The following is a 22,005-nucleotide window of genomic DNA, read 5'->3' on the forward strand; positions in this document are numbered from 1 at the left end:
AATTCTTAGATATTATAAATAAATAAGTCATTACATAAATCAAACAAAACCAATTAATAGTAAAATGATAAAACAATTTAAGGACTACTTTGGTAGATTTAAAATATTTATCAGTAATACATGATTAAATACAAAAATGAATAAGATTTTAACAAATTTATTAAGTTATTTAACAACTATAGCTACATTTTACATTTACTATTACATTTAATAGTAAAATTCATTTAGAACATAAATAATAACAACTATTAATAAAGTGATAACTCAATATTCACATAGTGGTACAAATTTAACAAATCCAAGGTCCACCAAGTTCAATAGAAGTTCAACAAAACAGGATTTAATATAAAATATATACAACAGTAACAGATGCAACGATGTATAGGCCAAACAAACAAGTTCAACAATAACAGCTCAACAGTAGACATATGATAACAAATTCTTAAATACATAACCTATGGACTGTCAGACAAATCCTATGGAGTGACATGCACAGTCTTAAACTCGATGATGGTATATAGAAATTAAGGTTTATACAACATTTCAGATATATAGGTAAGATCGTTCTCGACATATGGACAGAAAGGCGGAAATAAAATGTTCCTACTCCCTCAAGTGATAGGCTTCGCTAACGCTCAGCGCAAAATAGTAAAATTGAGTGAGCTAGAATTTATCTCACATTGATCTGAACACGCATTTTACGGCATCCTGACCGGATGCTACCTATGGGGGAACATGCACAATCATGGAACACGATAACTCATGTAAAATGCCTATGCCATAGATACATTTGTTTTCGAAAATTCATGATGAAATTCTATGTAAAAGATGTAATGCAACAATGCTGAAACGGGCGTAAACGATTGAAGAAATTATGGTTGTTGGTTATTTTTATCGGATGACAAATGATTTGGGAAATATTTGTGATTATCTTGCGCTATCGAACACAATCTGGGGATCAATAGCTTAGCGTGAATTCCGAATCAATGCCTGGGAAGGATAGCAAAGCCAGAATCGCTCAGCGGTCACCCATACAAGGAGCACCAATGGTACATCACTCGTTACCTCTCGGTAACAAGAACCGAGTTAACACTGCGTTGTTTACTGTATAAATACATTTAAAGTAATACAAGATATTAATTATCTTAGTGAGAAATCATAACAACTTTACTGAGAAAACAAAGTTTTTGCTGTTTTAAATGTTTGTTAGCTAGTTATATTTTATACATGTGCCCATTATCTTTCTTTTGCGTTCCTTTTACAAAAAAAACTTTAAATTAGCTATAATTTTATAACTAGTAGAACATTTTTTTACTTAAGTTGATTTTTTATATAAAAAATAGCCTTGCAAATCTGCCACCTTTTAACTTTTTGAAGCGTAATTTATGACTAATTAGCTACACAAACTACACAATAATTCAATATTGAGTATATTTAGTTTCAAAGGATATCAGTACGGTACAGTACAAATATAAATAGTAAATCGTCTCCTGTTGCCAAGATACTTCATGAAGACTTAACAGCACGTAGGTTATATGGTGGAGATACAAGTTCACGAAGCTGATAGATAGCTTTTCTCTCCGGACCGGTTTGTTATTACGCGGAACAATTAAGCGCCATCCTATTGTGAACTGGACTCGAGCAGATGAGTTATCGAACTGCTACTGGCCGACAATTACTTGAGGGAGCCTTTTTATAGATATCTTATAGCACTACCGAAGCCATCCGTCTATGTACCGGTACTACAATGTAGTTCGATTGACTGAGAATCTTGGTTGATGCAGATTTGAGTTATTATGTGAAATTATAAAAATCAGTCAGCTACAAACTGAGAGTTTTCAATTAATTGAGTGCAGAATGAAAATGCATTCTTCCGGAATCCCTGTAGAATCCACTTGTATGCTCTTTGAAGATTAATAAATTAGTAGTAATAATTTTAGGGTGATGTACTATATCGTTATGACATTTGTATCTATTGTTATTCAATGTTCATGTAAACATTACGTAAATATTTAATTTTGAATTGTTACGTTATTTATCAGTCTTTTATATTTAATGTTAAATAGAGTATTGTGATAAATTACCAATAGCATTTTGCTGAAGGCAGACGCTGCGAGTTGACCTCCCTTCTCGCGGCAATCGGTCCGCTTGTGAACCCGCCTCCCGAGATTAGCTCACTAAACCGGCTCCGTCAAAAGCTTAAAGAATTTAGTGGTCCATAAAAAGGCAGAGTTTAAAACGAGCCCGGAGTGTGGCGGGAGGTTGGGCGTTTTTTGGATTTAGGAAGGAAGGACATTGTCTTTGCCCAAAGTATTTATCGAGGTATCCCAAAAAGAAATAGTTTATGAGCGTTCTGTGAATTAGACGAAGTCAGGAATTTCGGATACCTGGAAATCCGGCAGTCGAAAACTGGAATGGGAATGGGAATTGGATGAAGGAATTTAGGCGATGTCTGACAGGGACATGCCCGGGGTCTAAATCGGTAGATTATCCTGCCGCCAATTATTGGCCTATTGTCCTGCGCCGTCCTGTGACCATGCGGCAGCCTGCTCCTGCGACTCTGCCGCTCGCTTCTGCGCTCCTGATACTGCCGTCCTGCGAGTGTCCTGGCCCGGCTCGGCCTCGTCCTGCGTCCTTCTACACATCTGGGCCTGTTTCTTATACTACTACAAGTTTCAATAATTTTGAAATGTCGTTATGGTGTCTTAATTTACTTTTATCTGAGAGTTTTTTTTTTTTTTTTTTTTTTTTTTTTAATTTCATGTCGAATTGTACTTTCTTTTGTGTATGCTACGTTATTTGAAGAATATTTAAATGGCTGAGCGTTAGCGAAGGACTATTGGAATAATATTTTTCTATATGTTCCGGTTTCACTTCAGCATGTAAAGTATTTTTGGTATGCTGATAAAAACGATTTAATTGGCTGAGCGTTAGCGAAGGACTATATTGGAATACATATATTGTTCTATAAGTTCTGGCTTCACTTCACCATTTAAAGTATTTTTTGTATGCAAATAAAATTTCTCACAGTTCTATTAGTTAATATGTTCATGATTGTACTTAATTATAGAGGTTTTTATACCTCTATACTGTTTTCTAACTTTTTTACTTTAATTATAGTTTTTTTATCTGTAAATAGACATCCGATCGATGTTAAAGTGTGCAGTGGATGCTTAAAAACTTGCGCAAAAATACAATCAAGTAGTCTGCAGAATAAAAACATAATTATCTAAATAACATTTGCAACAAACTCATCTAGGACAATAATGTTTATTGCTTATTTATTAATTGGGGTTGGTGTTGTTTAAGTTACATTTAGGCTACACTGGATTACACTTTTTAGCCAATGTACTATTTTGACAAAATCTTTTGTGTTTTTATGAGTTGAATTTTAAACATTTTAAACCATAATATTATAATATAGTAATTTTTGTATTTCGGAAAATGTAAGTTAATCATGTATTGTATTTATAATACTTTAAAACTAATTTAAATTTTCAATTGAAAGCTTGTATTTCAGTGACATACATCCAAAATTTGTTTATTTTGTTAGGTAAGGAAGGAATAGTGAAGGAGGGGGGGGTCGATAAGGAGCCCTGCTTGTCAGCTCATGTATAAGGAAGGTCATACATACATGGTCACAGAATATACTCAGTGCTCTGTTATATTTTTAAATGGTCACTTTATTCACATGAAAGTGCCTTTACATTGTGTTCTATACAATGCCACGTAAATGTCTCAACCATCTCGGTACTTTTGCTGCGTTTGTCGCCGTGACTTTTAAATCACAAACAAGAAACTCCTATACGTTGTGTTACATGCTCTAGGCTACTGACAGGCTGAGCTAAAAATTCTCACCCTATGCCATTTTACTTTTATTTTGAACACACAATAACTTTTTTAACGAATTGTACTAATCCAAATGTATCTAGATGTCATTAAATAAGAGATAGCTCATTGGCAAAAGCTAAAATTATTATTTTGCCAATTTTCTAAGAAATTTAGTCAGACTTTAATTCACTTGAACTGAAAAATGAAGCTAACCGTTGGGTCCTTATCCTACTTTATTACGTACCAGTCCAATACAGCAACCCAGAGACACGGTAAGCACGTTGCCGATCAGATGTCGGACAAGACTTAGCTATTACCTATCGCCGTGCCTAGTGTCTATGGTGCCGGATTAATCTATATACAGCTGAGGGTCTAGACAGTTACAGAAAACAGACAGGATGTACGTCATTCCTTAACTGTTTGTAGGCTACCTTCCCACTAAACTGACCTTCATATGCTATAAAATGGCTCCTCAGAGCTTTGAAATGTTTATTAGCCATAACAACACGCTAAGTGATAGCGATGCCTTTAATACAGATAATACATAAATTGTGTCTAATAGTATTTTTGATGTCCTGAGAATCTGATTCAGCTAGAACATTGAAAGTTTTAACAAATTGATATTGTAATGCTTAATTATGTTGTACGTTTATACCTAGTTGAAAGAACAAGGAAGGCTTATACACAAAATATTGATATGTAAGCTTAAGTTAATTTATATACCGTATTAACGTTTTAAAAGTTACATAAAGGTAATATGATTTAGGAAAGAGTTCACCTGATTTAGAAAAGAAGTCCTCTATTTAAATTAAAGGTAGATAAATGAACAGGACTCACGGACGGTTAGGATCTCGGATGTTCTGAAAACTAATATTCCTGTACCAACAAGCTATGCAAGATCCAATCTAGATTGTGCTTAAGTTCTGGAGAGTTTCTGATTTTATGTATCTAGTCAATTGATTCTCCTCTTCTCGACCAAGAAGGGAAAAATTACTCACCGTATATACCTTGACATCATGTAAATCCTTTCACGAAAAATTACCTTGCAAACTAAGTTCTTACAGAATTATTCAAGGAATTTCCCTTAAATTGGCTAAGAAAAATGTGCTTTTTTAAAATCGATCGTGCAAACCCCTTTTTAATGTACAAAGGAATGTACAAATTAACGTTTACTTAATTTCTAAGAAAGGTATGATTTCCACTAATATTAGGGAATCATTATCACACCGGACAGTTACAATGTAAGCTTCAGGTCGAAACGCTCACATAATACAGGTACCGTTAAATCAGCATTGCTATAATTTAAATGTACACTTTCACAAACGTTTCATAATATAAAACTCTAGATATGGCTTAAAATATTCCTTCGTCACCCACCGTGCTCAATAATTCATACAATTTCGAATAAAAATCCAGTTTGAAAATGTAATGTACATAAATTCTGCCATGAGGGTGATTATAATAGGCAGATTAGTATATCTACCTAAAAATTAACTTTTAAAATATTAGAAGACTATAATTTTACAGACATCCTGGAAGTTAGCCAAAAGCATTGAGATACATTCTGCATAATTAATTTTGATTTTAATTCATAGGATATTACTGGATTACAATTCCCATGAATTTATTATTGATATATTAATTTTGTAAGTATTTACTGTATTCGATAGATTAACATTATCCAAAATAATATTTAAACTATTTATCATGATTTACAATAAATTCACAGATTTCTTAGTAAAGTACAACAGTTAATTCGTAATTCACAGGACTCGGCAACATGTGAGAACTCGCAGAAGCAAGAACCAGTCGCAATCTCACTCGGAGATCTACGTGGAGCAGTCTGCTTAAGAGTGATAAAGGAACAGGAGAGGGTAAAGAGTCACATTGTGATCTGGTGAGGGCCGGGATAATCCTCTTAAGTGGGGCAGAGCATTCTGCAATACCCACCGAGGCGCTGTTGCCTGCCCCTTGTGCGGAGGTCTATCGGCTACATCATAAAGTTATGTGTGCGTCTTTGATTCTCTTAATTCTTGACGTTGCCGACACATCTCTTTGCAATCAAGAACTTCATTGACTAGAATTGAGCAATTTACAATTTGGTTAGCCTCGTCCTGTCCAGAGTTCTAATAAATCTTCAGTCAGATTATAATAAAAATTAAAAGAAACACATGACATAGAGAACAAAATAAATCTATGATTAAAAAGACAAGAGGAGAAATAAAAAATAACATTGAAGAAAAATTTATATATGTAAATTTTTGAATTATAAGAGTCAATATCTAATAACCACATATAGGGTACCAAAGTATGTGATGAACAGAAATAATACAATGTTTAAAGTAAAAAAAACCGACTTCATTACTTGTACTATAATACTACTACATAATAAAATATTATTTTAATTTGACAAAATATAAGTTAGTCAAAGCTAATGCCATACAAATTGTGACGGTGGCGCCAAATTTTAAATATACTCTCACTGACATCACGGTTAACCATAGGAACAATGTAAAAATATTCTCATGGTAAGCCAAATTCCATGATGTAACATTCTCCGTCATGGAACTCAGTGTTCCCTATATAAAAATGAAGCGTCATGCTAACTTTCCAGGTCTAGAGGTATGTTTGTTTTCCATACATCCAGGGGACAAATGGACAGATAGACATGAAGAAACAAAATTGTTTCAGCCTCTTGAGAGATAGGCTTAGCTAACGTTCAGTCAATAAATTAGTTACTATAAGTTTATATTATTTTACAAAACATTTAAATACACATTTCGTAGGGATAAATGTGCATTATTTGTTATATGTAAACCGTAATGCCTACATAGCACTGAAGGCGCGCACAGTATTTCCTGGAAGGCGCACAAAAGCCTTTGCTGCGTAGTGCGGTGCCGTCACCGCTAGACAAATTTTTGAGGCCGCTTATTGTGAAAAGGGCTTTAGGCGAAGCCCTAACAACAACTGTATATCAACAAAGTTAGTCATAAATCATATCCTCTTCAAATCTTTGACAAAGGTGACGAATAGAACAACCACAAACTCCCTCCCCCCCCCCATGAACCTGATGTGAATGTATAGACAATAACATTAACACCAAAAGGTAATTTCCCTGCAACCGTGTTAGTTAGTTTAAAAATTTAAGTAAATATTTACTTTAGCTACTTCACACCATTTGTTGTTTGTTATTCATAAAAGGAAATGCTTAGAAAAAGAAGTAATAACAGAAAATAATTTATTTTTGGAGACCCTGAAAAATACTCAAAAGTCAAAGGAACAAGTAGTTAAAGCGATGACAGTAATGACTCGAGGATTCAGCGCGGGTCAAACCTAAAAGTATTACAAACTTACCTACCTGTATTATTCTATGTAGCAATAAGACAATGGTCACAACACTTGAGTACACAACACATTTAAAATACCAGTACAAACTAAAAAGAAAACAACATAATAACAACAGAAAGCAACGTAACAAAATAATTTTCCCATTCTAAATTGCTTGATAACTTTTATAGAATTATTTGTTTGGGGCGAATTAAATGACAATATAAACTTGTGTGTGTATATATAATATATATATATATATATATATATATATATATATATATATATATATATTGTTAAACATTTAGGAAGTGACTGACAGGTTGTTTTCATTTTAAAAGTGTTTATTGAAAGCCTATATATATATGTATATATATTTATTTATAAAACTGTTTTAGTCCGCTATCTATAAACACTAAGCGATATCCATAAGCTTTTAAGGAAACAATTATGTCCATATTACTTAAGTACTCCCAAACATATAATTATGCTCTAGTACGCTTCTAACTAGAAATAATTATATGGAATAATTGTAATTATTTACAATTTTCTGAAACTTAGAAAGCCATACTTTTTTACGTTGAGTGATATTAAAAATGAAGAGAAATAATCAATTTTGTATATTATCTACCTGTTTTAGAAAAGGAATCAACAAAACAACTTGAATTATGGAATATATTTAACATGTCCTTTTTTATCAATATGGTGACCAAAAGTTTTAAAGTGGAATTATGTACGTTTTATCTTACTAATAACATTTTTCATTTGCCTATTATGTAAGCATTGTATGAAAAGGTGCAACAGAACTTTTGGTTTTACATCAATATTATTATGATACAAATACTGGCCAATATAAAAATTTACCTCAGCCGAATGGCCTTTATTTTGAAATCGTTTAATGTGTAATGCTGAATAATAAAATTATATCAAAATTTGTTTATTAAATATTACCACACCAAGTTTGATCCAAATCAGTTTGAATAGCAACAATTGCTCACTTCACAAGCCTGCATCAATTGGGCTGGGGTAGTGGTAATATTTTATACCAAATAGGAAGGTTTTTAATTATATTACATAAGCTATTATAACAAGAGTAGTACTGGTATTTACCTTTAATATTTGAACTCATACACATGACCAAGTAATGCCCTTAGGAAGAAGCGGGATGCCAAAGGCATGTCATAGCACAAAGATGACATAAATTTTGAAGTGGCTTTCAATAAACACTTTTAAAATGAAAACAACCTGTCAGTCACTTCCTAAATGTTTAACAATACGTTGTAAAATGGGAAATACTTTGCTTAATTACAGTTTGTCGGCATCTATTCTTCTTCTCTTTGTATGTCAAGGCGAGAGCCGGCGATTGTGCTGCCCAAGAGCCTCTGCCGGACTGGCGTGGCGGATTCTGAAATCGGCGACTCAGCTGAGATAGATTTATGAGAGTCCACCCTTTGTCTGTAATCTTCACCTCTCCGGAAACCTGACTCCTGACCGCCGGCTACTGACACTTCCGCGTCGGACCCACCCACCAGTAGCGACTGGTCTGGGGCCTAGGTAGGTCTGGAGCCTTCTGAGAATCTTCAGCAAGGATAGGCAGAAATAAAGGAAACATTACGTGATAATTAAGGACAGCACCAATTAGTAATAAACAATCCTGTATGTCTTGCAAACAAAAATCCAATTGAGGTACAAGCAGCACAATGTATGGGGCTATAGAAATAATTTGTTATGTTTAGAAAAACCTTTTGCGTATGCAAAATTAATTGGTTTCGTTGCCTTTGTCCAACTATTATAACTGTATTTCTTTCAAGACAATATAAGGTCTGTTTCTGCACTACAATATACTTCTCTTTAAATTAATCCAGCTGGCATATTTGTGCCATGTGTTTTCAAAACCCCAGACAAACATAGGCGGTTAGCACTATTCAAATAAATCAGTAACACAAATGAGTCCCACTGTTTCCCTCTAGTCTTTATGAAATTATGGTCTGGTGTGAGATGATGTCTCTATACTGTCTACAGACATGTGTGGGACACTTGATAACTGTACATTTAAATCTTGGTATCTGACTGTGCCATGTTGAAACTTGTAATTTGGTCTTATAAGTTGGTAACAATACAAAATAATTGTAACCTAAATGTATGAAAAGTTATTTCCTTATTAATTAAGACCTATTATTTTTATAATTACGGTTGACTTGTAACAGACAGCTGCTCTATGTAGTATTTACCTGCAATTGAAAACGTTGTTATTAATTATTACCATAGACCAAGTGGGTACATATATGACCCTCCAGTAAAAAATGCTGTTACAGCTTGTAAAATAATTTTTATATAAATTTATATACATGGTGAGAAAAATTCCTCACGGGATTGATAATTCCCAAACGAATACAGGTAAAGGAATATCAATTGGTACATCATTACTGCATCTGTAACATCATTACTGTGTCAAGTAACAACCATTTTTGTAATGTCATGAAGATCGCCTGCAAAGATCCAGAAGGAAATTATAAATAAGACCATAGGTCGAGTAGTACATAAAATTAAAGGTCTCTATTAGTGGAGTACCGTGTCGAAAAATCCGACTTCAAAAGTTTACTCTTTACAAAATTACGCGGGTTTAGAGTTTGATTCATTTACAATGTAGTTCCTGTTCTAGGCGGTTTAATATTCTTGTCTTGCCTCAACTTGTGAAATTTAAACTTAGTAAATGAATATTGGACTTAAGGTAAGAAAGTAAGGTAAAAGAAATAGTTTTTAAGGTAGTTAGTGACTCTTCATATCCAATGGAAGACGGTCTACAAGGAGTTCAGAAAATAATTTTACATCTTCATATATATACTACAATTTACGTATATTATATTAAAATGCTGTAACTAAAATTAAAAATCTATAAGCAACCAAAAATACAAATATTAAACAAATACAATTTATTGTAACACATAGAGGGTCGTTTATTTGATCTATGTAAGAAGAATGAGGAGTTGAGGGAGAGCTTTAAACGTCCCAACAAGCATCAACATCGGAATCAACTCTTGATCCTAGAAAACTGCCCTCTTTTATTGTTAAATCCATACTAAGTAACAGATTTTCAATTATTCCAAATCCTCCATCTCTGATGCCAATACATTATTTTCCAATTGTTAACCCAATTAGCTTTCCCGACATTTAAAGTTGATCCAATAATAATTGTTAATAACTCATTCTCTCAATCTTACATTTTTACCTTGGATTATAAGCTTTCTACCCTGTTTATGTCGTATTTATTTTGTTTATAGTTCTAGTTTTTTGCTTTATGTTTTAAAATCTTTCACTTATTGACAACAAGCTAGGTGCTGCTTGAACAGCTGGTCATTTTATGTTATACTCTTTTGACTTTCTTAAAAATAGCATAGTTCTATCTTTCATCCTAGCATTGTCCCTGATAGTTTTAATTTGTAATTATTGACAATGGACTATCTTCTGCCTAAATAGTCTTCATACATCTCGTCTTGCTTTGGGTTGTTTTAATTTTAAATTTTTATTGACAGTAAGCTATCTGCTAGACAGTAGAAAAGCCATCTCAAAATAATCTTAGAAAATTGTGGCAAATGTAATGAGGCGATTGAAGGTGGTGAAACAGACTCAAATTCATGTTATTATATGTTGTAAATTGTTGCACGCAAAAACTTTTATAATCTGAAGGATAATTTGTTTTTGGGCATAAAAAAATTACCAGTAGGCATGTCCCTTAGTATAGAACATTATCATGGTCTAAGCAACATCAATGTTAACTCCCTCATTGAAAATTATGAACAGCAGATTAAGGGTTTAACAGCCAAAGTTGAACTATCATGCATGAAAATAGTGACTAAATAAATACAATGTGATAAATGAGAAAGATTTGTCTCTCCTAAGAGAGTTGACTATGGGCATAATAACGAAAAATCAATGTAGAGGTGGCAAATGCAGTGTTCGTTTGGGGAATAAGAGTTAGGCGCCCTCTACCTCAAATTATTTTGAGGTTTTAGCGGAGAAGCCGAAAGTGAATAGGATAGCCTATTTGAGTGTCCCCGATTGCTGGCAGGTGATATGGTGAGCGACAGGAATCCGTAGAAGCAAACAACCGACCATAACAAAATTCTGTTCCAGAATGGCGTTTTAAGATTTAACTGACAAACAAACTTTACTAGACCAAAACTTAAGTTTCTTACGTTTCCCAGTTATACGTAAGCACCCAGTTATTAGGAGCGCAGAGACGGATAGAGGATCTGGGGCAGAGCTTTCGCGATCTATCACACGTCCAAAACTGGCTATCTCTGCACGTTTACCCCCTCGCCTTTGTTGATCAGGATTTCAGGAGACTACATTAGCAATGTTTTCTGTAGGTATCGTTATCGAAGATACAACCGGTTAAACAGAACAGTATTTATCTCACTGCGTATGTAACAAAGCACATAAACATCATAAAATTACCTTCGTTGTTTATTTTATAGACATCATTTGACCACATGTGTTTCTCTGATGTCCATACGATATCTCTAAGACTAATTAAAAAAAGGACTGGATTTCAGATGCTGCTCTTAAAAGGTAGGCGAACTGGAGCTAAACCCAATATTTCCATAATCGTTAATATATAACGTTAGAAATAACTAAACAAAACTTTTGAAAGTGGCAGTGGACGGTGTTTCCAGAAGAATAGAAAAAAACTGTGTACAATACTGAATTGTTATATTTTAATCAAGGTAAAAATTATTCGAAAAAGGAAAGGTGTTAGTGACCTTAATTTTAAGTCTGTACTATAGATCCTTCTCAGAAGTACCCATAATCCAGGCTAAGTGATAGATTACACTTTTAGAAAAATTTATGAAAGATGGTATCTTTCAAGAAATCAAACCATAGGACATACCACCTTGTAAAATTCCTAAACTTAAAGTCACAATAAAAATATTAACATATGAAACATTGTAATATATGTATTCTAACATTTACTGTATTTTTTCAGATTGTAGTTTTGAGATAGTGGAAGTGTTTATAATTAATATTCTTTGTTGCAAAATAATAAAATAATACGAACGTAAATTCTAACGATTTCGATTTTGTTATTAAAACTCGGCGCAAAAAATATCTGATTATAAAAAGTACAATATAATGTTTAAGTCAATTAATTTGAAAAATATGATTGCACAGGAAGGCTATTAGTGGGTTTTTTGTTTGAAGTGTGTTTTCCCCTTTGCGAGAACGATACTGCTTCAACCCTTTAAATTATCGACAAGTTTTCTTTGCCGTTCTAATGTTTACGACTGTTGTCGAGATCAACGCAATTTTACACAGTTAGGTTTCTTAATGTCACAAACATTGTTTATCGACATTGTTTTTGTTTGTCGGTAAAGGTCGGTTATTAGGATTTGTGTAGGATCGAACATGTTAGTCATTACAGTATCCCATGTTTATACAACAATTGTTACTTGCGTTCAGAAAAACACTGTATTACCACAACATGATGATTATTTGTCTGTTTACCTCTCTTTATGAGAAGGCGTTCTACAGAAAAATAGGAAACTTTATAAGGTCACAGCATTGTAATTTGAAATATCCGAAATGATTAGTGACAAGTTTGAAAAGATGGTGTATTAAATTGTAATTTTTCGCTGGTTTAACCATCAGTACTATATCATAAAATATAATCTTAAATATACATGCAGTTTAGTTTTGTAACCCTACAGTGTAAATTAACTAAGAAAACTAGTTTAACTACTCCCTTAAAACCACATGATTAAAATGTAATTTTTTTGTTTCTAGGCATTTGATTTATTGGTAAATGGTAAACGGCTTGTGGTAAACGCCCCCCCCCCCTCCACAATACTTAGTCAAGGTCAAGTGGTCAATCACTGTACAGTGGTGCAACAATGTCTGGACGGTGCACGATTAATCGTTGTCATATAGTATACTCCTGTGGCGCTGGTTTCTTGATGCATCGTTGTCATACAGTATACTCCTGTGGTGCTGGTTTCTTGATGCATCGTTGTCATATAGTATACTCCTGTGGTGCTGGTTTCTTGATGCATCGTTGTCATATAGTATACTCCTGTGGTGCTGGTTTCTTGATGCATCGTTGTCATATAGTACTCCTGTGGTGCTGGTTTCTTGATGCATCGTTGTCATACAGTATACTGTGGTGCTGGTTTCTTGATGCATCGTTGTCATATAGTATACTCCTGTGGTGCTGGTTTCTTGATGCATCGTTGTCATACAGTATACTCCTGTGGTGCTGGTTTCTTGATGCATCGTTGTCATATAGTATACTCCTGTGGTGCTGGTTTCTTGATGCATCGTTGTCATATAGTATACCTACTCCTGTGGCGCTGGTTTCTTGATGCATCGTTGTCATATAGTATACTCCTGTGGCGCTGGTTTCTTGATGCATCGTTGTCATATAGTATACCTACTCCCGTGGCGCTGGTTTTCTTGATGCATCGTTGTCATATAGTATACTTTTGTGGCACTTGTTTTCTTAATGCATCGTTATCGTATAGTATACTCCTGTGGTGCTGGTTGTCTTGTTCTATAGAAGTATTTGTTAAAGATGAGTGTTCTGGGTTCGGGAATGTCAAATCAGAAATTCCTCTGGCAATCAGTGCATGCTTCAGTAGTGCAACGTCGCACTTCCGACTACAAAACATAAACGCAGATCACGTAATACAAGTTGAAAAATTGAAGTTGATTCTGTAATCGTAGGTAATATCTATTTGTTTATACACAGAATCCCTCAAATAAGGATGTAGTCGGTATTATACAAAAGTACCCGATTTAAGAAGCAATGTTAAACAAGTTAGTATTAAAGAGTACGCAAATCATTATATGCCAATAATCGACAGAATACAGTTTTTAAATATATCATAACAATATAGCCTATTTTATGCAGTAAAACCGAATAAAATTGTAAAGTATTAAAGTAAGTAAATAACAATGGTAAAAGAAACATTACATTTTTATATCAATGAAAAGTGAAATAATGATAAAGACTATTACGTTTAAATTATATAACTTTCAAACAATATTTCTGGAGAAAATGTAACATTGAACGATAGGGTATGTACGCAGAAGCTTACATGAGTAAGAAATCAATGTTCGTAAATCATAAGAGCTTGTAGATATTTTTGAAATTGTATGTATACCAGAATTATAAAACTTTCTCCCATATTCCTTAATTTAGATAAGGTAGAATAACACGCCATTTCAAAAACTGGCATTTGCTTCTTTTGCTATGTTTGTATTTGCAAATATATCTTGCTTATTTAATATATATTTAAAGCTTTATATTTTTTGCGTATATATCTATAGACTATAATCACTTGAATACTAAATTAAACCAGTTATATAACATATATAAAAAAACTCATTATCAAAAGTGTTTCAAAAATATTAAGTGAGCGTAACAAAGCTTAATGGGCACATGGCAAAGCGTATAACAAAGACATCCAATTTTACGGTAATAAACCAAACCGAGGCAATAAAAAGGTCTAGTGAGGACCATAACACCGTGCAGGGCTGTGTACTTTGCTAATAGTCGGAAAGGGCGGTGTGGCGACGGCAAAGGAATTATAGCATTTCTACCCCTGTACGTGTGAAGGATAGCGGTATAAAACTCTCTCCTTTGTAGCTAAGGATAGGATACGGTATTTCTAGGAATGAAAAGTTCAACGTTCCGTTGTCCAAGATCTGGTGGAAAACAAAGAAAACAATATTCCACGTGCAAAAAAGACAAAGCATTTGTTCGTTTACTAAGATAAGCAATATTAAGGGATATTCCACTCCCGAAAAGTATAATTTACTCGTATAAATAATACTAATACATTCAAACGTAATTTGATTTCTATAATACTAATCTATTTGTTGAAAATTCCAACTAACCCTCTTTCACTTAAATATGTAAAATGGGCGTTCCATTTTTTTTATAAAATAATTTTATTTCCATTTAAACAATCTGATTTAAATAAATCTCTAGCTAAATAAACTCCTAATGACAAAAAATAGCATCACTTGTATATTGTTATTACTTAACAAACAACCATTTCATTTAGTAGCCTTTTACAATGTAAATGTTGTGAATAATCTAAATATGTGATGTTTTATATGTTTAATTAGGTATATTTGTGTGTGTGTGTGTGTGTGTGTGTGTGTGTGTGTGTGTGTGTGTGTGTGTGTGTGTGTGTGTGTGTGTGTGTGTGTGTGTGTGTGTGTAACACATTGTATGTATGTAAAATGTAATGTAAAATGATTGTATGTATGCGCTTATGCAATATCACGCAAGCTTGTGAACACGATAACTGCCATGACTTTTTTAAAGATCTAGATAAAATTTCCGTGTTGCACATAGCTTAGATGATTGCGTTAGCCAGTCTTAATCGATAGTGTCACCATGTGGCTGGCGTTTTTACAAAGAAGTGTATATGCTTACATCGACATTTATCTCGTAAGGGTGTTTGTATGAGATGAATTTCTAAATAGTTAAAAGTATTACGACTATATTAACATGCTAACCTTGAGAGCCATTGTTCCATCACTGCTGTGCAAATTAAACGTGTAAACTTATATGCAACATCAGTTTCATAGATGAGAACCACATGTTAAATCTACCTTTCTTCCGACTGAGCGAGAAGGGATGTTTTATAGTAATCGGTGCCGATAGAAGATTGTTAGGCAATTTTACAAACCCCACAGTGACCAGCTAAACATTTCAAATTTTGTTTTCTCTTGTCAACCCGACCGAAAGGGCAATGTGCACCAGTGGTCAATTTCTATTGTTATCGTCACAATAGGCCGAGGGCAAAACCACTTGACTTTTCCCGACAATGTCGGGGCGGCACGTGAAACTAGGCACAACAGAGTCAATGATCTATTCATTTAACATAAACATTGTAAATTGTGAAAATAAAAGGTTTATAGTCTGAGAGAGCGTAGACTGACTACTTCAGGTAGTTGGTCAAACGAATTTGTATCCCATTAAAACATAAATTGTGGGCAATGGCTCAGATTGTGTTCCTCACCAGAAGAGAAAGTGTGTTGCTCTGATGAATAGAGATCCGCAAATTATAAGATCTTTCACTTTAGATTAAACTTCTATTTTATTATTAGGGCGATATTTTAATAATTGCATATATTGTAGCGGGATACCATAATGAAATGGCTTAGTTAACGCATTGTTGATAGCCTAAAATGCTCTAATACATGGTGACTTTGAAGTAAAAGCATACAAATTCAGTCAGTCCAGCTTACTCAACAAAGCCTATATAAACTCGATATAAATACAAATACTGTTGTTCTTTGGTAAAAACGGCTAGAAAGATCAGCTGTTTTTAAATTTTCGTAATAGTCCAAATTAGGCTCTTAAGGAAAGGATAATTGGGATATATATATATATATATATATATATATATATATATATATATATATATATAAATATATGTAGAACCACAAAAAATGTACCAGACATAACATGTTTCAGGGTTTTTATCTAATTTTAAATGTTATGTGTGTAATACTTTGTTCTTGTTTCTGCCAAAAATGCTAATATGTACGGTTTGGTTACATCTTTAATGGATTCTGTAATATCTACTTCAAATATGTATAATTCCGATTGAAAATTATAATATGGATTCACTATATTACACACAAATGCTCTCACAAAGAAAGCTAGGGACTACGCCTTTAGGACTATTCCCCATCGAATTAAAATAAAGTCGTAACAAAATCGTTGAAGATATCAATCTCCCGCGATGACAGGTTTCATTGGGAGGTGTGAATAAAAAGTGCAACACTCTACTTTTTGTCGATTTCGAAGAATATTCTTCCTTCCTAGCGAGGAGAAATTATTATTACATTAAGGTATTACATAAAGGTAAAATTAAGGTCTCCAATTTAGGATTTTAAATCAGGATATCTGCATATTTTTAACAGAATCATTAACACATTACAATAGGCTTAAATGTTTATTATTTTATTTAGTGGAGGGTGTTTATTTATCGCATGGATATGGTCTATGCGCTGATTTAGAACTCCCCGCCCCCCATATTGAAGGGGGCCAACGACCTAAATAAGACTCACCATATCCAAAGGGAGCGCTATTTCAGGGCATGGACACGGCCACAGCGCTGATTTAGTATCCACTTTCGTGACGTCAAAATTGCGTCATCTGGAAACTGACCAATGAGTTTTGTACCTCATTAAAAAAGAAACTGTGAACAACGGTGCAAATTGACTACCCCTGGAAAGCGATCACTGGGATTTGGAACATCACAGAAAGAAGAAATTCTAACTAATAGCTCAGTTGGCTACGTCCGCACGTTCATGGATTCACAATTTCTGCACCTTTGTCAGAGATCTCTTGTTGAATTGATGTATAGGGCGCAACAAACCTTTCCAAAAAGCCAAATAATAGTATTGATCACAAACCATGTCTTGATAAAAAACATTAGTCCAGGAGGCCAGAGCCACTTCTTATCACATAGAAACCAATACAAATTTTTCCTTACATTGTTAAAAATAATTTCCTTTCAGAAAGTTATCGTTTGTCACTCGCACTATTTGTTGGATAGAATTGGTTTGGTTAAAATATATTAGATCTTAACACAAATATATTTGACATTTTATTACTGTAGTTTGACACGTATAAAAAGTTACGTCAGTACCAACAAACGAATTGAAAAGACTTGATAATTACCTGATATTTCCTTATTTTCAGTATCGATTTTATCGTTTGCTGTTTACATAAAGTTTTTTTTAAATTAGACCATTGTTTAAAATCTTGCCGGACAATTAATAAATATCGGTTTATTTCGTTTGCCCAGCTGCATTTTTCTGGATTGCCTCTGGGAGTATTCTTCAAAACTATACCAATCACTATATCAAGACTACAAAAGCAAAAGAGCAACACTGTAGTAATATATTTGTATAATGTGGTATTACAGTATTGTATAAGAAGACAAAATAATTGTATTGATAAATGAATTTCCTTTAAGAAAGTTATTGTTCGTCAATCGTGCCATGCCATTTTTTGAATATAGAAATAAAAAGGTGTCGTTGGTGTTATTTAAAAATATTAGATCTTACACTGGTATATTACTTATATTACGTATATAACTTATATTACTGTAGATTAACACACATTAAATCATCAAACATAAAATAATAACAACTTTTGTCAGCATTAAAGAATCGAATACAATTTTCAGTATATGTTTCATCTTTCGCTGTATACTTTAATCATTTTGACATTTCACGTGGTTCAAAATCCTGCAAACAATCTTTAAATATTAGTTTATTTCATTTCCCAGCTTTAGTTTCTGGATTGCCCCTGGTAATATACTTTATGACTAACAATCCAGCGACAAAAATAAAGGAGCATCTCCGTTGCAATATATTGTTATAATTAAATACCAGACAGTAAAAAAAGTTTACACTTTGACATTTTGGGAAATTTTTTAAATTATATTTCCACTGAATATCGAAATTAGTCATTATCAATGTATTCACATCACCTTCTACTGTGTGAGGAAAGAAAGTAAACAAGCTGTCATTAATAATCGAAATAAGGATATTGTTTTAGTTTTCAAAATCCTATTAAGGAAGGACCACGAGTATGTTGTGTATACTGATACTGAAGCCGTATTTTACCCATTCTCTCAGATCCTGCTCGGAAGAGGACACACAGAGCGATGCTGCACGGATGACGTGCTGAGTAATAAATCTGACGAAAGGCGGTCCACGGTTTAACGACTGGAACGCTGTTGTATTATTGCCCGGCTTAGAAAGCAGATTACCTAGACTCCGCTATAAACTACTCTTATATGCGCGTGGACTGCTTGTGGTCGTCATATATAGCAGTTGCACATTGAAACCCTTTTGTTTAAAAAAAGTTTCGTCGGGAGGTAGTTATGAGTGTAATTGAAAACTATACTGGTTAAGGGATATATTCACATATTCAAATAATGTAAAAAGAAAATTGCCTGTAAGTCTTTTTTATAGACTTGGCATGATTCAATCTGAAGGATCATTGTGTCTCTTAAATGGGTTAAGCTATGGAATTTTATTTTTATAATGCAGTTTTAATTTTACAACAAATCTCACATGAAGTGACTTAATACTAAGCATTTTAAGATAAGCCCAAACTTTTATTTGAAAAATGTTAGTCTATTTGAAAAAATATCGGCTGAATAGAGATTGGAAAAAGCACTCTGACTGCTTTCATGCCACCGCAGAAGCTATTGATGAGTTAAAGTCTGTTTTAAACGAAAAGCCGCAATAAACTGTGATTGTCAGGCCTTTCAGTTCTCTGTGTTTATTAAGCGTCCGCGGGAGGACAGTTGTAGTCTGGATTATAAAACCGTCATAATCAGAGTTGTAGTCCAGCTCTCCACACCTCCAGACATCGGTGAGAACTGCTATAGCACACAATTTTGGATTACAGTTGCAGTTGGATGCCACCCAGATGGAACGACGTAGAGTCGGAGAACGAGGATTTCTTCCGATACCCTCCACTGGCCTCAGCAATCTCTGTGGAGATCTCGGTGTCGGGGTTTCACGGACTGCCTCCTTCGAAGCTGCAGCCGGTGGAGACACATGAAGGACAATTAATTGTAGAGTTTTTGAACATCACCTTTCGGGAGAAATATTATTTAAACGAACGGGCGTTGTATTAACACATGAAACTAGGCATTAACACACGTGAAACAAGGCATTAACACGTCATGTGTAGCAGGACATTAACGAGAAGTCTGGGAGATGAAAGCTGAGAGGATCGTTTTTATTGGTAATGAAAGTGTCAGAGGTTTGTCAGATAATCAAAATGGCTTATCCCACGCCAAGGCGGGCCTGACAACAATAACCTCTCCCTGCTTTACGACGTAAACGAAAACTGTCCTAAACTGTAGCCCACTATAACACCGATATATAACTCATTCATGTTGGGCTCCGTATTCGGCAACATTTTCACTATGAGTACTAGTATGCTCCAACATGTACATAGCCAATATAGATTTAATAGAGTTCATTAGAACAGAGAGTTGTTTTCGTACTCAATGGCTAACTACTTAGACCAGCGTTTGATTGCGATTAACATTCCTCATTCCAAATGATCCATCTAGTGTTAAGTTTCTAAAAGCTAATATTTCTAGTAATATTGACAGATCTCACTCGATAACAACTAGGATGCGGTTTGTTGAAATAGTAGTTCAAAAGCTGTTGTTTGTAATGCGCAATCGTATTTTACGAACGAGGCGAAGATGAGGTCGCAAATACGATTAAGCGCCTAAACACAATTTTACTCCATATGCAGATCAACGGTCGTTATCGTACAGGAAACAACATTATAACTTACAAATTTTATTTTACTTGTAATACATAGTTAACAAAAACATTTTTCATTAAATTGTGCAGTTAATTTCATAATAATACTATCAAATTTACTTATCAAAATCAGCTGTGTTTTTCACATTTACTTCTACTGAAACAATAACACACAACTTGAGCAGCTGGCTCACATTTTTCATCTCTATTATAAGGTAACAAAAAGCAATCAAAGTAACACTTAAGCATCAAAAACAGCTGTTATTTGTGCAGTATAATAAAAAGTAATTCTCAACACTTTAGTGCTGTCCTTACTTTCTGTTTAATTATCTTTGCAAATAATAATAATTATTACAATCATAGGCTACTAAGTCTCCGGAATAACGAACCGCCGATTAACCGACTTTCCGCGTTTACCGAATTGATAAAATCACATTATGTTAGTATGGTATTTAAACTACTCAATGCATTTTCAATAAATTACTTTGGATCAAAAGGTGCACCCTATAGTTATATACATTTTCGTTATCACCATTTTGTACATTTATTTATTTAATACAATATCATACACTCTTTGGTCTCACCTAGGTCTCGAAATTTGTCGGTAGGGTCCAATGTTTAAATTATAAATAAACGTACTAAAAATTAAAATTATTTGATAAAGTTGCTTTGTGGAACAGGTATTTACTTTTTAAACAATACTATGTTGGTCCATTATAACAATAAAAGTAAAGAAAATCATTCATGATACCATGAAAATAAAATAATAATTTGTAAAAAAAATAATAATAATAGTTTGATTAACCGAATTGTTTCAATTGAAATAAACTTTAGCGTACCTATAAAACATTTTCAGAATTATTTAATGACTCCTAAGAACGAACTGGGTTTGCTCTTAATGATCTTTTCAAAATTTGACATTTTGTTATTCCATAAGGAATATGATTAAAAAATGTATACTTCTATATGATATATATCTCTCTTAAGTCAGAACACATCCTAAAGTCTCATATCTCAGAAGCCATTATGAATTGATCGGTACTATTAGATAATTAGACTTTAATTCGGCAACCCTTACCAAACTGTAGGACACTTGGATTTCCTGTTCATATCATCGAAAAGACCGACTTACAGAATTACGCCATCATCAGTGGTGATGCAGGACACAAAAACAAAATAAAGAAGAGCACCAACGTTACGACTAGAACTACTGGAAATTAATTCCAAATAGTATCTCTCAAAATATCAAGGTGAGTGTATAACCTATATGTGTATTGTAGCATATTCTTGCTGTGTGTAATATTTGTTATACACATGCTATAATAAATAAACATGTATGTATCATAACCTTATATACTTGTATGTTTCATCTTAAAAATAATAGTAAATATTTACACAACAATTCGACTTGTTAAATTTTCTTTCCATTTCACAAATTCTTTTATAATTACTAATACGTGTAACCAATTTCTTATTATTAGCATTTGTAAATTAACCCGATTTTCCAATCAGATCATA

The sequence above is a fragment of the Homalodisca vitripennis genome, chromosome 5, assembly GCF_021130785.1.
Source record: "Homalodisca vitripennis isolate AUS2020 chromosome 5, UT_GWSS_2.1, whole genome shotgun sequence".
In the NCBI taxonomy this organism is placed as follows: Eukaryota; Metazoa; Arthropoda; class Insecta; order Hemiptera; family Cicadellidae; genus Homalodisca; species Homalodisca vitripennis.